The following is an 18,057-nucleotide window of genomic DNA, read 5'->3' on the forward strand; positions in this document are numbered from 1 at the left end:
CAGTGTGACCTTTTTTTTTAGATTCTAATGTGTGTCTAATTGAAAAATCAGATCCAATGTGCATTTTTTTATATCTCATATGCATAAAAATGCATAAATACATGCATGTGTTTTAATCAAAACTTTTATTTAAAGTTGACTCAATAATAGAGAAATGCAATAATAGATAATGTCTTATTATTTACTTCTTTAACTGGAATGGAGAAAGTTCTAACTTAGGAAAGCAGTTTGTTTCCTTGTCTCTCATTTTTCCTTCACAGTATGTTATGCCAAGTGAAAACCATCTTCTACATAAATCTGTTTCTCCAAGATATATGGATATAAAATCTCAGAGGATATAGAATCTCTTGGGTCTCATCTTCAGATGGCACAATCCTGATGAAATCAAAAAAACTATAGCAAATTATGTCTGTAAAAGATCTGGTTCAATTGCACCTGAAGATAAAAAGGAAGAAGTGGTTTAAAATATTACACAGACATTCACAGATACATACAGGAATTGCAAAGCAGTTGCTCCAGGTCTTATTAAAATGGCATTAAACACTTAATGCTGCAGAAATCTTTCTGACAGATCACCTTTCCAGGCCTTGACAGCCCCCATGTGCTCAGTGAAACTCCTTGACGAAATATGGGCTGTAGAGACTGTAGTTCATATGCTGCAGTTATCAGTGTGACATAACAACATGGACTGACAGATGCTATGGAATTTAACTTCTAATGATTCCTTTATCAGTATCAGTATTTACTGAACTTTTATATTTGATTTCTAAGCCATACAATATTACTGCCTTCTACCTTTTTCTGCTTCTTTGTTTCTTTCATTTTCTCATCCAATTGCCAGTTACTCCATAACTGCCACAACCTATTAATTGACGTTAACCTCGGGTGATCCCTGATGTTTGTCATACTAAAAACGTTCAGATCATAATTGCCCTAAGTTTAATAAGGGATACCAAGGTGGAGACAGGCAAGTAGAGGCTACATTAATTTTCTTGGAGTGATAAGAGGTAAAAACCACTTTCTCTTCAATTGAAGGCATGATCTGAATCTCTACAGAACATTACATTATTTTATGATTTGTTCTTAAAACCAATACCAGGTGAGTTCAGCATCCACATGTATCACCCTCTAACATGCAATAAAGTGATAGAAAAAAATAAAAATAAAAATCAGCGTGAAGAATACTTGAGATGAACACAAGCAACAAAGATCAAATACAGAGACAGATGGACAGGAGAAAATAAACTTATTTATTAGAGGAAGCAAAAGGGGAATGATGTTCTTTGGCTCAGCTCCTTATGCTCCTTAAGCATATACAAAAATTTACCTATATTAACAAGCACACTTGAACTTGTGACTTCAATAGAACCTAAGCTTGGGTTTCACTCCAGCAGCATCCTGACCATAAAGATGCCTTACATTGTCAGGTTCTCCACAAAGCACAGCTGTCCGTAAGCCAAACACTGTCTGGGATGACCTCTGCCTCCAGAACAAAGTTGCTCTGGCCTCTGTATATGTGTGTTTCACTGCAGCAGACAGTGAGTGAGACCTGGGGCATGCTTCAGTACTGGAGTCAAGAAGTCTCAGATGATGAAGGAAGAACTAAAGCATCTGTATTATCAGAGTTTATGTGAAACCAGAGAGAAAGAATATCTTTGCATTCGGAACCTGCTGACTGCATGAAGGGGACTGTTGTGTCCTTTGGCACAGCAGTATAGGGCTGTAAACTGCTAAAGGTTGTGACTTTTGAAAGTGAAACACTGTTCAGAAAATAATTTCATGGAATTACATGGCTATCTTAGGAAAGGCAAGGTTCAGCCAGTGTGGTTAAGCTTGTCTGACAAATGAATGTGTAATCAACTGCAGAAGATACAGGTGATGTGGTGAAGGAGAGAAAATGAGCTGTGGTAGAGTGGTAGAGTGCCCTCAAGGTAGAGTGCCCTGAAAAAGAAAAAAAATCAGAGTCAGAAAGGATGGCAGTATTCAGCTCACATGAGTTATGTTTGAGAAAAAGGCAAGACCAGCTATTAGAAAAATCATCAACATTATCCTATTCATTGTTTACAAGGTTGAACTTGCAAAGAAGGCTTGGATCTCCAAACTTGAAAAGATGCTAGGAGCTGGTTTGCATTGCCAGGAGCTCAGCCTGCATTGTGTTAGGTTGTGGGAGAATTGGGTGCTGTTCTTATCCTTCAGAGCTGGAAGGGAACCTGGTGGGAAGAAAGGGACAGTGAAGAAAAATAACACTTAGGAAATCCACAAGTGTAAAATCAGCTGGGATTTGCTCTTTCTGATACATATCACAAAGAAGCCAGCAGTTTTCTCCAAAGATGCTGTATGTCCAGAATGACACAGTTTCATGCTCCCAAAGTGGAACTCTTGAGGGATACCCACACCACTGGCACTCGCCATGGCTGGGAATCAGAGACCTTAGGAGTACCCAAATGTGCAGATGCTGAGAGTCAGGAAGTCAGTGCTTTCATGCAAAAAAGGCACCTAGGAAAAAATTGAAGCACCAACTTAATATACTGTGGCAATGACTGGGTGGCAAAAGGGACCAATCCCTGCAAACAGTTGAAATGTTGAGGAAAAAAGATATCAGCAAGAGATGAAAACAAGTTGCTGGGATCAGTGGACCCCAAAGCCTGCATATGCAAAGAAATAAGGTTTATGTAAAGTGTAATTCCAAATGTATTACATTGTACAATTTATTTTTTTAGTAAATAGATCCTGGAAAGAGAATCCCAGTTCAACTCAGTTCACATGAATTTCTCCTCTGTATCTCTGACATAGTAAAAGCTAAGGTTGTGTTAGGAATCGAAAGCTCCTTGAAAACTTTTTTTATCACTGGCATACTAAGCTTTAAATGCCTCTAAAAATGTTGAAAGAAGACAGCAAAATGAAGACAAAAACTGAGTTTTCATTTTGCTTGTTCTGCATCTGCTTTTAATTTATGATTAGAGTATTAAAGATATGTAATTTTTCAGACTTCTATTCTAAAGCTTATTTAATATAAGAATTGATGTGAGTAGATCACTTCCATCCTCCTGTTGTTCCTCCAAAGACCATTCACTTTGTTCCATCAAAAGAAGTTGCACAGATTGCCTTCCAGATTTTTAAAGCAGCATTTTTTGTAATAGTTACATGATTTCTCTTATACTCTTCCCAACAGAGAGATATATTATTTTAGAAATACCTATTGCAACTTTCAAAATTATTTTCAGCAACTCTGTGAAAGTACTGAATTTAATTTAATCAGTTTCAATTTATTAATCAGGTCTGAAAAAAGCTGTTGTTACAAACCAGGCAGCAGCAGCTAACTATCCTAGCAGTCTCTGCTGTCTGTTGTTGCATAGAATGAAGATGCAATTAATAATGAGCCTGACTTCAGGAGAACAGATATTCACCTAAGCTGGGAGGATAGAATCACAGCTTCAGTGATTTAAATATATGTACTGTAATGTCACAAGGACACTGAGTAGGAAGATTGCTTCTGTTGGGATCACAGCTGTTTTTCTTGGAATAGTATTTTTAAATTGTGGCCCACCAGAGGAAACATCCTACAAACGTTCTCAGTCTCTGCCCCAAGCCGCACAAGAAAAGGATGCGTAGGATGCATTATCTGTTGGTACCTCAGGCATTCTGAAAGGAAACTTCTGACGTGGGAAAGACTGACCCTCATCCCCCTCTTTACTCACAGGCTCTTCCTCTAGCCTCTGGCAGTTTTTTCCCAAGATTTCCATCCTGAGTACCTCCTTTAAAATTTGGTGCTGCAATTCTGAAACTTGCAAAGTAGACCTTGAAGTGGAATAAAACTAACCTTTACTCCCTCCACAAGTGGGTGGTCACCAGGCTAATGATATTTGGCTCATTTAAAAGTTCATTAAAAGTGAAAGATTACCAGCTAAATAAATTTCCATTCCTCCTTATCTAGAAGAATATGGCTTTACACAGATTTTAGAGCATTTGAAAAAACTTCATTTAGGACTTGCACTAGAAATAGTCACAGACCTGGAAAAGGGTAGGGGAATGGATGTGCAAAGAGGGAAAAAGGAGCTGCACAACCTGCTTCTGCAGCACTTGGTCTGTCAGAATGACTTCTTGGGGCAGTGGGGCACTGGGAGGGCTGGAGCCTCTGTTTCGGTACTGGTGACGCTGCGTCACATGGGGCATGTGAGGAGTGCACACAACTGATGTGGCACCCAGGGCTGGTCACTTACAGAGGGGCTGGATGGTGTAATATCCAATACTCTTTTTGAACAGCTCAAGCAGACATACAGATTTTCCTGATGTATTTTTGTCTACCGCAACTACCAAAGTGCAGAGCTGATAACTCTCTGACCCTGTACCATACTACATTCGACTCTAAATCACAAAGGCAAACTCAAAACTGGTTCTTTCACACGCTGGCAAATGAGTAAATACAGAGTAAATTGCAACTACAGGAAGTAAGGATATTTTTGTATCATTCTGGAACAATTCAAAGACAAATATAAAAGGAGGCATATATGGCTCTTGTAACCATGTGTTAATGATGAAATACAACATCAAGAATTTTAATTTTACTGAAATTACAGTTGTCAAAATAATTGCATTAGTTAATTTAAAATTCTTCATTGGAGAATGGCCCAGGCTATATCTCTGTTGCTTGAAATGTTTTATTGTGTAATCACTGTGCTTTTTTTGATGAGCAATTTCTTTAATGTTACGCTATATATATGTATGGCAAAACTGTGAGTGATCTTTGTTTTTATACTGTACTGTGTTTTGCATATAAAATACATTATGCATATTCTCTCTCCCTGTCTCCAACTCCTACCTTCATACAGCAGAGAATGGAGATCCAGTGTTCCCTAGTGTCTGTGATTGTTTTTGGTTTGTTCAAGCCTTTGAACTTCTTTGTTTCCCAAACTATCCACCTGTAAAATAACTGTAACAATCTCAAACATGCAGCTACTTCAGATGCCTGGACTGAGGACTGACACAGTGCATTAGGTACAACAGCCCCCACCTCCTCCCTTTGCTTCTGCTCTTTTCCTCTGTTACACTGGCAGCTTGGAGACTAAGCAGGAATTATTTCTTGCAGGGGAATAATCTGTCCTGGACTGCTTAAATTAACTTTATGCAGAAAATGGCCATGCTACATCACAGCCAGGCCCATAATGTCTTGACAGAAAAGGATGATAAGTAGTCCCTTTTCTCTGATGGCATCTTTCCCTATCTCTGGATGCTGATCTTCTGTGTCTGCCTGCCTGCTTTATTCACACCAAATGGTAGATTCACTTTCACTGAGCTTCCTCAGAAAATATACTGACTTACTCTTTTCAAAATACACAATTTATTGGTTTGTGTGTCCAAGGATGATCTGGATGATGTTGGCAATGGTTTTGCATTCCACTAAGCTCAAGGATGGTGAAAACAGATACAGTAGAGGTAATGGATAATCAGGAAATGCTGTTTTGCTGCTCTGCAATCAGCTTGTTCGATGCCAGACGTCATTTGAGGATGAGGACATGGAGCTGACATAGCATGGTTCAGAAGAAAATCCATGGTTTAGAATATTTTTTCTGGTGTAGTTTCTTCCTCTGATTAACACAGCAGACCATTGCTACTCTGTTTGGCTGTGTGTTGCAGATCAGGTGGAGCAGAAATTATAACCTACAATGGGAGGTGTAGGGAATGACAGAGAGGCAGATACAGACACAAAAAAGGATAAAGTTCTGTCTGGGAAATCACACATAACCTGAAATTGTGTGTTAAGTAGTGGACCTGATGGTGTTGTGATGCAAACTGTGATGCCATGTGGATTTTTACTAACTTACATCCTCTGAAGATTTAATCCCCAGACTATCAAACTGTTCACGCTGGAATGCCAGTATTAAACTAACCTTGGACAGCTACAAAACCTGCATTAACAAAACAGCCCACAGAAACCTGGAGGGCAAAGTAGTACAGCAATTCTCAGCAACACACTATGATGTACACAGTCTGAGTGTGCTGGAAATAGTTAATTGATAAATAAAGCTACTAAATAGTGCCTGTGCATTTAGACAGTGCATTGAAGGGTTTCTCATTGTGCAGGGGAAATAGGTACACTTCCAGCCACCCTGATTCACCCTTGGACATTTCATGACTATGTCTTATCGCTCAGTTGAGCATAAATTCATAGATTTTACGGTTAAGGGAGCTTGAGATGGGCTGCTATATTTTCAGCACTTAGTTCTGCCACTTCTTATTGGACCATCTGCTGTCACCTTAAAGAGACAAGTGTATATTATAAAGGTAAACATACAAATCATCCCAATATTTGATATTAAAAAAAAGAGAAACCTTTAAAAGTATTGATCCAAATGTGTCAATAATGTTACAGAGATAACTCCTGAAAAAAGAAAATAACATAAATATGCTCTGTACAGATTCAAACAGGATATTTTCATTGCAAAAAATGTTTGCTGTTTACAGAGCTTTAAAATTTATTTATTTCAATGAAAATGTGAGATTCTTTCTATTTCCAGTAGAATAATTTTAAAAGGTAGGAAAAGAGAGAAAATGATAAGTTTATCACAATTATTTTAGAATTGAATGGTATTATCTAACACTATGATTAAAAGTCAATCTTTCAGGGTCTGAGTGCATCTGAAAACAGATGAAGACACTGTAACATTAATCTGTGTTCACACAAAAGAGATTTATATACACAAATATATGTGCACACTTGTAGGCAGGCTTAATACATGCCATAGTTTCAAATTCTAGAGAGATGCACATGACATTTATTGTTAGGGGAAGGATCATTGAACTTTGAAGCAAAACTCAATCTTGTCACTGTTTATATACATATTGCTACATAAGACTCTGACAGTGCTATGAAACAATAATTATTGTCTGTAAGGCCTCCGGCATGAGTAAATCTTCTGACACACTCCCTTCTGTATTTTCCATCATTAACACCTTGATCTCTTACACACACACACACACGTACATGTATGCACAAATATATATATTTATCTGCAATCGTTGTGTTGGGTTTTTTTCCCATAGAAAATACACTTAACTGTAAGATGGGTACACTGAGTCTGCTTCTTTCATAGATGCCCAATTCAATGGACACCTAGTATAAGATATGTGATTGGCAGATGACAGAACTGGTGGAAAAATAATTGTAAATAATAGAAATAAAATAAATAATGCTAAAATAAATAAATGTAAAAACTATATTTGTACATAGCATGCTGTAATTCAGCAAATGTATTTGAAATTAATTCCCTTTTATTGTCTAGACCAATACCATTGTGATTAGTACTGATTAAAATGGAAACATTTATAAACAAAATACACTAAAGTTTCTCAAATTAATTTCCCCACCCCCTAAACATTTAAAAAATAATCCACAAAAGAGTTTGAGCATCTTGTTTCTCTTGAGGCAGTGTAATCATACATATTTTTATTCATATCTGATACTACAAAAGCTGCAGAAAGATTCTATTGTTAGTATGTACCATATTATTGGTATTAACACACTCTAAATATGTGAAAATCTCATTCCAGCGGGGTTTTCTGTTTAATTTGTTCCCCTGTGATAATTACAGTTTTTGTCTGAGATGAGAGTCTTTTTTGTTAAGCTCCAGTGCTTCTGTGCAGTCCAACTGTTATGCTGAGAAGTAAATGAAAAAGCCTGTGCTCGAAAGCAACGGAAATAGGCCTCAGTACATTCATTTTCAGGTCTCAGCTCTGTGCAGAACAAAAAGACACAGTGTGATTTTGAAAGATTATGTCCTATTGCTGTGTCAGAAATTATGGGAATTTTCCATTGAAATATAGGAGCCCCTCCAAAGAGTTAATTTTATTTTATTAGTTTATTTGGCTCCCTTATTTATTATTTGTTTGTATTAGGAACAGTTTAAGCAACAAATACATACGTATATACATACACATGCATGCACACTTAGGTATATTTATATATTAGAATGTATGTAAATATGTATGTATTGCTCTTTACCCTAGTTTCATTTTACCAAGGTAACATGAAGCAGGGTGGTAGGTATTAAGATTACCAACACTAATCAAAAATTTTCCCATGGACGAAGGTCAAAATCAGTACTGTCCAGGGGGGTAAAACCTTTCAAAACAGGCAGAGAAATATTCTCTGCATTCTAGGTTCCCACAATCAATAATCAATGCACTGGTTTCCTCAAGTATGATCCATTTCAGTGAGTGAAAAAATGGTGCAGAGCAACATTGTCACCTAGACGACATCTGTCATCTCATTCTGCTTCTAACACATAAACCAACATCAGATATACAAAGGTTATGCTCCTCCCATTTTCTTCTTTCATACAGGTACATGGATACCAACACACACAAAGAGTGATGGAATGGAGAAATATCCTTAGTGACCATGCTAATGGCAGGAAGGTAGGAAGAACCACAGCACACTGCAAGAAAGGCTGAGAATTCAAAATGACCTTGACAGATTTGCAAAATGGTCTGGAAAAGAATACAGGGTGGGAGTATGAAATTCAAGAAGGACAAGTGCAAGTCACTACGTAAAAGATAAATGTTCAATAAATACAGGATAGAGTGTAGCTGATCAGACAGAAATTTTTATTAGAAATTGGTAGCTGTATGGGTCATCCCTACTGCAGGCTTGATGTGTTATGAGCATCAAATTCCTGAAGAAAAAATAAAATTTATTCTGTGATGCAAATGCAAGAGAAAATATACATAATATTTAAAACAAAACAATTCTTTCTATTTTCTTCGTGTTTGTGAAGGCATTAATAAAAGTTCCTGAATATCACACTTCAGAACTGACATGTATCTTTTTTGACAAGAATAATCAGACGCCTGCAAAGACCTTTTAGTTCATCTAAAGATGCTAAAGAAGGGAATTACGATTTGTTTTTCCGAGAACAAGGGAAAAGCCTGTTACTCATATTCCTGCTCAGTCTGAAAAGAAGGTCTGGACTCAAAATCCAACAAGAAAGATTCTGGTTAAGGATCAGAATTTTTTGTAGGCAAGTTGTTTTGGTTCATGGAGAGACAGTTTTGTGGATACAGGTACTCATGGAAGGACACGGTCAACAAGAAGACTTGAACACCCTCCAGCCCCACTTTCATGACATTTGCACAGAACAGAGTCTGCTCCAATGTCTTATTTCACTGCCTTTACTTCAAATATCCACTACATGTCGCTCTCCTTATTCCTTTTTTTTTAAACAGGGGGTGCGTCCCTTCCTTTTTCCATGACACTGATTCTATCTTGCTCTCTTGCTTTTCTTCTCTGTCCATTTATTTGCCCCACTCTAAGACATCCAGTCTTTCTGTGTTTCTTCAGTCACAGCACATCTCTTTCCCTTCTCTCTTAGCTCCTTTCTGTCTCCTCTCCCTTTAACTCTCTCCTGCCTTGTCCTCTGCTGTCTTTCAAGAGGGAGGAAAAGCCTCGAGCTAGAGACTCCCAAAGTCAGTTATTCCTCTTCTGGGATTTCAGAGATGGAATGCAAGGGGTCAGACCTGCTGGTCTTCCCAGTTCTCGGGTTGCAAGGTGGACAAGTGGCATCAGTCACAGAGCAGCAGGATCTGCTGTGGAGGGAAACGCAAAGAGGAGCCCACTGAGCCCTAGATGTTGCTGTGGACAGCCTCTTTCTGCCCCAGCATGGGGGTGGTAGCTTAACCATGGATTATTTTTTATTGGAGAATCTAGACAACACTTATTTTCACTCCTGCTGGATTTCATCCCCTTTACTACCTCAGGGCAAAGAACTTGGTTTCAACCTTCAGCCTCTCAGGAGTACTGCAAGGGAACAACATTTGTCTTTTAAGGCGTTTTTGGGGAAAACCTTTCTTTTTTGGCAGGTTGAGGGGGAAGATTTTTCTTCTCTTCTCTAGTTTATTAATTCCTCCTAGTCTTGATTTAGTCTACAGTGTGTTTTTGCAAGCTCCTGAGATGGTCTCTTCCCCTGGGACAAAGCACGGGTCCTGCTGATCAGACTACAGGAAAGCCCTATCTTAGCATATTTGATTCTTCTTTTCCTGTTTCATAATTGATACTGGTTTTACAGTAGTTTATACAAAAACTCCCAGATCTGTTTGAGCATGTACTTGGCTCCAAACAGCCAGCATTTCCTCAGCAGGCATACAGGATTGGATGTCGTAGCCCTTCCTCTCATCTCTCCACTGAGACTCTGTGAGAACGCCCTGACCGCACTGCTGCTCCCCTATCCCTTCTCACAAGGGCTTTTGCTTGCCAGTTGGTGCCAGGAACTGGTTTAACTGGTCCTGAAAGATTAATCCACTCTGGAAGTGTGTTAACAACATGGTGTTCTCCTTACTGCAGCGTGTCCTCTCTGCACAGTCACTTGGATGTTGCAAGCTGGGAATCCTGACACCAAGAAAATCAAAGACCAAGCATGTATGTAGTCTCTTTGCTGCTCAGAGTATGTGTGGTATGGTGTCCACTCACCAATTAGCAAGGAGCATTCAGGGGGTAAAGCTGCCAAACAACAGTGAAGGTTCAGTAGGTCCCTTACTAGCTGCTATAGAAAATATCATCTCCATCGTGGGAGCTCCCCTCTCTGTGCTTGTACTGCCACGTTGGTGCCAGGACCTTAGTCCCAAAAACCTGCCAAAGAAACTGGCAAAACGTTTCCCACTGCTGGCCCTGTCCTCGGGCCCTGTGCTGCAGACAGGCTGGAGCAGCCCTGCAGGGTGGCAGGGCTAGCCCCTCAGACCTGCCAGCTGCCAGCACAGCCTGACAGGCAAACAAACAAACAGAAATCCCAAAATAAATAAGAGCATTTGAACCCACCCACACCAATAAAAGAGGCCTGAAGGGTTTTAGGAAATATATTTGTCACTCAAAAAAAGAAAGAAAAAAGCAGACAGCAACAAAAACTAGGCATAGCAGATTCACCACATCACAGCACCAGCCCATTTTAAACAGACTGTGGTTACCTTGGTTATGTAGTGGGTACCCTTTGTGAAAACCAAATAAACAAACAACACACACTCCAGTAATGCAGGAGCTGCTCTCAGACTGCATATTGGCTCTGAGCCACATCTCCCGCAGTAAGGGGAGTGTGGAAATGCACAGCCTTGGCAGCAGCTTCCAGTGCCTCAGGCTCTCACAGTTTATTTTATTTATTTATAGGATTTTCTATGGCACTCGTCACCCTCATATCTAAGCATCTTAGAGGTATTAGCAGACTTACCCTCACAACCCCTCTTTGTGATACAAAAGTTATTATCCCCATTTTATAGATACTGAACTAATAGGTCACTAACTTGCTCAGATTCAGAAGGCGAATCTGGCAGAATTTGGGACTGGACAAGCCCCTGAGTTCCATTCCTGAACTTTAACCACACAAATTTCCCTCCAGGGGCATTAATGAGATTGAAAAAATACAGAAAGCAGACTCTCATGGATATATTTGACTCCTGATTTTTTTTTTTTCGGTGTTGGGTCTAGCAGCTGTTAAGTACATAGAAAAAAAGGTAAAATTCTATTTTCACTTTTCTTCATTGCTGAGATCTAAATGGGGTTATCAATACAGCACACCTTTTTCATTAGTGTTTCTAATAAAAGCAACTGATATACTTTAGACTTACATGCAGCCAAAGTCTAACACGTTTTTGGCATGACAGTAATCCTAAATTAGTTGCTCTATGTTTATTTTTATTTTTTGATTCTGTTTGTGGTTAATTTTTCTAATTTGAGGACAATCTGGTGCTGCTCTCAAGTAAGATTCTTTTTTCATTCCATTTTTTCCCAAACTCCTCTCAGTCGATGATTTCAAGAATTAAACTGCCTGTCATGCAGCTATTTTGGTGTTCAAACTGGCCACTGCTATAAAGAGTTGTGCCTCTCGCTCTCCATCACTGTACAGAGAAGCAGCAGATACTTGTGTGTGTCAAGAAACCAGGAGGATCCCATGTCACTGCAAATGAACCATGAATTTCCAGGGTTCAAAGGACAACGAGAAAGACAGGATGAGTCACGTGACTTTTGTGTTGCACCCTGATAAATGGCAGGTCAAGGAGGGTTGTGTTTAATAGTATATTCCTCAATGAAATGTCACTTTTTCCTCAATGTGTCCTCTGTGTGAGCTAATTAAAATCATGTTTTACTGCAATGTCAGCACATGAAGTTGCTGACTTTCTTGTTGTCTTCTACATAGTACAAAATGAATGTTGTCATTTGATAAATTCAGGATCTTAAAGGTTCTGTCCGATGGGGTCTAATGTATGCCGCTCTATATATGTTTAATGCTTTCAAACTGCCTCTCTTCCTTTGTTCAAGTCACAGCATTCATAACCTGTACATAATGTTATCTCCTGGCATACTTAAGCCTCACCCTCCTCAAAATTAACAGAATTTTTAAAAATATCTCAAGCAAATATTGGCATTGTTTCCCTTCCAGACTGTTTTAAATTAGTTTTTAAACCATGTGTCCAAAAGCCACACTCATATGCTTCCAATGAGAATTGGCTGTACAGGTGCAATTTTCTTACAGGTTACTTTTATATTGATATCACGGCGTGTTTGTTATGTTCATTTGGAAATAAACTCTACCACCTTACACCACATCTATAATAAGCAGTAGTTAAAGAGTATGATTATAGAAAGCATGATATTAATTTCTCTAACCAATAGCAATTGCAGGATTAGCACCAGGATTCTTCTTTATAAAGCCCTTGGAAACTGCTGTATGGAAATATGAATGAGAAAAATAAAAAACCTGCTATTGCATTAACTTTCACTTTTACTATTTCTATCCTTGTATCCTGTAAAATTCCTTTTAACAAAAGCAGTCAGTATCTCTGTATGTTTTGCAGTAAATAACAAAGAGCAAAGTTTCCAGCTTTGGCCTGGAGATGTATTACCTTGTGCTGTGATCCACACACTTCTCGTAAGTTAGTTTGGGACTGAGTCATTTCTTCAGTGAGAATTGTCCACATATTAATTTATGGATAGGCGCTACAGCAGTGAGTGGTGGAAGTTGAAGCCACTGCTCAGTACAAGGTGTACTTTCACCCTCTTCCCCGCCCCCATGCTCATCCAGCTCGCTTCCCTAGCAGAAGCTGTGCTATGCTGACTTCTGGCTGAGATACAAAACACAGATCTCAAAGAAATTCTCTCACCTCCTAAAGACCTTATCCGAAGCCCATTAAAGCTGATGAGAGCCTTACCATTGACTTCAGAAGGCCTCAGATCCAGTCCCCCAGGGAAAAGATGTTAACACTTGTGCGTCCTTAAACCAGCCAGGAGAACTTCTTGAAATCAATATCTCTCTATCAATATTGGTACCTAAAACCCCTAAAACACAACAGAGACACTTCATGTGAGTCCTGCCAGCTGCAGGGGGAAAAAAAAATAATTAGAAAACAAGCCCTTGGGAGACACCATTACCTGAAATAAGCAGCTGAGTCTGAGCAGTGACCACAACAGCTACAAAACTTTATCCTAACCTGTGTTTGTACTCACTCAGCTTTGCTTTACTGTACTCCCAGCTCCACACTGAATGCACTAAATGACTCACATTACACACACTGCAACAAAGGCAGTTATACCCCAATCTTCATTAAGGTCTTAATGCAGCAAGGTACTTAAGCACATGCCTAACTTTAAGTACAAGGGAAGTCTAATTAACTTCAATGGGACTGCTTGCTTGCTTTAAGCCAGGCATGTGCTTAAGTACCTTGCTGAAACTGAGGCGAAGACTCCAGGTGCTACCATTTATACAAGTGTCATTAAACACAGAGTTAGTGTACTTAGATACACAAGTTTCCTAACCCCTAAAACCACATCATTAAATTATAGCACTTACTAGAAAACAGCAAAGGTGAGCATGTTGATGAAGCATCACACACATCAATACACATACATAAGCATTAAAGAGATCAAAAATACAATATCCCATGCACATTTTCAGCACTCCACATGTGGATTGTACATGTGTACCTGTCCCTTCAGATTTCCGGTTTCTATAGCCAGAGACTGCAGACTTATGAAAGGCCTGAGAAAAAGACCCTGATCTGAAAATAATACCATTTGTGACTTAGGTATAAAAGAACAAGGAACTGAAACTGGAAATGGTTAGTATCTCAGGGGCAAAGCAAAAACTGTTTAGGTTCCTTAGCAGTCCTTTTTTGTACTTTCAAGCATTTATGTTATTTTTCAGCTGTCTGAATTTCTTGTATTTTCAGTGCCCATTTAGTTGTCATCAGATAGAAGTTAAGCCACTTACTTGCTGTGTGACTGCAGGCAAGTTGCTTGACCTTCTTTTTAGTCCTCTTATCTGGGTTTATAATCCAGCACAAATGGGAGTTCACTAAAATCTAGAAGCTGTGTGTGTGCTGAGCAGAAGAAGTTGGCTAGTCTGCTGGTTAGTTCATTGACAATTTTGTCAGGGTCAGGAAAAATTTACTGGGAAAGGACAACTTGTCTCAGACCAGGAGGTTTTAATTCTGCCCATTCCCCATGACATTTTTTTGAGCTGTGCTTCTTCATTAGTGGTTAGACTCCATGATCTTAGAGGTGTTTTCAAACCTAAGTGAGTCTATAATTTGTTAATTCTATAATTAAGAGTTGGAGCAGAAACCCATGAACTGCATATTTGGAGCTGCACAGGGGTTCCTACTTAGAAACCTAGGATCTCGAAAAATTAGGTCTCCTTTCTCCATTCTCAGTGCAGCTCACAGCTTGACTAAGGGACTGGCATCATTTCCCTGTGAGTATGTGGTTAAGAACCCAAAACTATGCACAGATTGTGGATTATTCTTGGATATCTCTATTTGGTAAACACAATTGTTAAATAAAGTTTGCCTCATGCTCAGGACAATATGGAGTGACTCTCTCAGACTGAACATGAAGGATTTAGCCCACAGGGAATAGTGCACCTGAAGGAGATCAGGGAAATTTGGTCTTTAGGATGAGGGGAGAGAGATAATAGACAAAGCTAATTGGTGTGACTCTCATTTTATATATGACGGTTAAATACTATGGTGATGAGTATAGAACTGAGTTTTTCTCCTTTCAATTGATTATCTGATTTTTTTGCTGAGGTCAGTAGCAAGTGTCTCTGACCTCATTGTTTGCTGAAGCAACTGTATTGTCACCAGCACTGGAGTGGAACATTACTAACTGAATGGATTAAGAAAAGTGCTCATAAAAATGCTGAAATGCACTCAGTCTTTGGTAACCAAGATCATTACTATATAAAAGGAGATACTGAAAAGAGCATTACACTGGACAATTGCTTCAAATAATCATTTGTTAAATATCAATTTACCCACCTGTTATTCTACCTACTGCTCAGTGTTGAACTGTTGGATGCTCTAAAAAAATCTTCAAACACTTGAAATTAAGATTTATTTGAGGAAAAATGACAGGGAAAGCATTTCTAGAGGGTATTTCACTGCAAAGAAAGCTATGTATTTACAAAGTTATGCAATTACTCAAACAGTATTCAAGTATGCTTTGAAAACTGTTAAAAGAGAAGAGGAGAAAAACCTGCTGTCTTAGTTCTTTTCAAACAGAAAAGTGCTTTGCTTGATTTTATAAGCAACATGCTGTTCTGTTGTCAGCCTTTCTGCATCTGTTATATCATGGGTCTTGACAACATCATGGGCCAATGTCCCTTGTGATTGAAGTAAAGTATTAAATTTTAGTATCCAGAACAAGGTGATATTTCAAAGGCCAGACCACTATTGAGCTTGCAGGTGATAAGTCTCAAATTCTGAAATTCTGCATTTTATAGAGAAGCACAACTGCTGACTTCAAAAATAAGTTTATAAGAAATTGCCAAGCACAAATAAACAACGTTCCCAATGCTCTGGACCTGATTAGAGCCAGAGGGTTCCAGGGCAGAGTGCAAATTACTTTTCTTGAGCTTCTCTGTGGCTTCTTCACTTTACAGAATGCGAAACACCTGCTGGTAGTGGTGTTAGAGAAGATTACACTAAAATCAGGCCTCAGCCTTACTTGAGGTCACAGAATAAAATTCCTGTAACTGAAATCTATTTTGCACCAGTAATAAAGCCTCAGCAGCGCAGCTGAAATAATTGTATAATGCCATTGTAAAACAGGGTAGAGAAGAAATATGAGAAACTCCACCTGGATTCCATCTCTGGGGCACCCAACATAAGAAGGAGCTGCTGGACTGAGACACGAGGAGGCCAGTAAGATGATCAGAGGGCTGGAGAACCTCTCCTGTTCAGCCTGGAGAAGACCAGGCTTCAGGGAGAGCTTACAGCATCTTCCAGTACCTAAAGGGGACTAGAAGAGAGCTGGGGAGGTTCTTTTTGAAGGTTACATAGTGATAGGACAAAAAACAATGGCTGTAAACTAAAAGAGAGGAGGTTTAGGTACAAGGAAGAAATTCTTTGCAGTGAGGATGGTGAGACACTGGAACAGGTTGCCCAGAGAAACTGTGTGTCCCCCATTCCTGGCAGCGTTCAAGGCCAGGTTGCATGGCACTCTGAGTAATCTGGTCCAGTGGAAGGTGTCCCTGCCCATGGCATGAAGCTTGGAACTAGGCCATCTTTAAGGTCCCTTCCAACCCAAACCATTGTATGAATCTGTGATTCTATGAAGTTTGATGATTTCCTGAGGAATATTCTGCTTGAGTAGATTATGTGAGTGCAAACACCTCTCGGTGTCATTAGGACAGAATTGTCCCATTTTCAGGCTGTAAACTGTGAATGCAAACACATTAACCTTAGGAATCATTAAGTTGCAGATGTTGGTCTTTCCTGCAGGGAATCACCAAACTAAGAAGTGTCATACCTGTCCCTTAGAATGGATGTACGTTTGATCTGAATGGTGAAGTCTGCATTTTTTTCCCCAAAAGTATGGAACTGGCTAGTGCTGTCAGGAGAAATAATGTGAATTGCAAAAGGTGGATACGAAAGGTAGGTGTTTGGGTAAGCAGCCAACACAAAACGCTGTGGTGTTCACTTCAGCTATGGAATAAACCAAAATCCTCTATTCTACAATAAGGATTTATAATAAGAAAGAGAGCACCTAAAATAAGCTTTCACACTTGGTCCTCAGAAAGGGTGATAGAACCCTTGACTGACATCACAGTAAAATCACAGGTAAACACCATTTCCTTTCCTAAGCAAGATTCATGACATCAGGGTCATTCTGTTCTATGTCACCCACTATCGGACAGCAATTACCTTCTCATGAACCATTTCATTCATTCCATCTTCCATCCAACGGCTCCCATAAAAATTCTGTTTCTATGATGAAGATAGAGGGGGCTGTAAAAGACAAGAGAACATAGAAAGAGAAAAACAACTTGACACTGAAAATTAAGGAGGTAAATAATTTAACAATGAATTTCTGCAGAACTGAGCTGAAGTCAGAAAAAAGCCAACCTTTTACAGAGTAAAGCCAACCTTTTTGTCTGCTCTTACTACAACTAATGAAACATTAACTATAATACATAACCATTGGTGATCATATTTCATTTGATAATCCATTAGGGCCTCACATAGTTCTCTGCTTTTTCATATAAAGCATAATACTTTAAGGGGAGGGAAGCTGGCAGACAGAGGCGGAAGAGGATTTGTACTCACACTGTGTGCTGGCACAATAATGTTCTTCCTGCTGAACTAATGGCTCTTCATAGGGTTTAGGTCAAAGAGTTTAATGGAGCTTAGCTCGGGATGTCTCAGTAACTTCTTAGATTCTAAAACTAAACTACTTTAGACTTAAAATACAAATGATGATAGTCCTAATAAGAAGACACATTCCCAACTAGACTTGAGAGTGAAATATATGACAAGAATGCTAAAACAGATGATATCTTTCTACCAACTAATGCTGAAAAAGATGTCGGTTCCTTACCACAGATGAATTCACTATCTTCCTGCAGTTCTCCAAGGCAGAGGAGAAGGAGAGGATGTTTGCACTGAGAATGTTTGTAACATTTTGTTTAGCCCCTGCAATTGAAATACATATATATATTTTAAAAAATACTGAGCTCTCATATCTGCATATATTTTGCTCTTTTTGTTATGCGGCAGCATGTGGAGAGAATGCAAGGATCC

The 18,057-nt window shown here is 39.0% G+C and overlaps 1 long non-coding RNA gene across 1 annotated transcript; it reads right to left on the minus strand.

Moving 5' to 3' along the window:
* Positions 1-786: 786 nt before the first annotated feature.
* LOC116440088 lies at positions 787-17,943 on the minus strand. Its single transcript, XR_004238394.1, has 4 exons — positions 17,855-17,943; positions 17,182-17,265; positions 13,189-13,315; positions 787-1,941 (listed from the first exon to the last, which is right to left on the minus strand). It is a non-coding gene; the product is annotated as an uncharacterized LOC116440088 (long non-coding RNA).
* Positions 17,944-18,057: the final 114 nt, after the last annotated feature.

This window comes from Corvus moneduloides, chromosome 2 (genome assembly GCF_009650955.1).
Source record: "Corvus moneduloides isolate bCorMon1 chromosome 2, bCorMon1.pri, whole genome shotgun sequence".
NCBI classification, from domain to species: domain Eukaryota; kingdom Metazoa; phylum Chordata; class Aves; order Passeriformes; family Corvidae; genus Corvus; species Corvus moneduloides.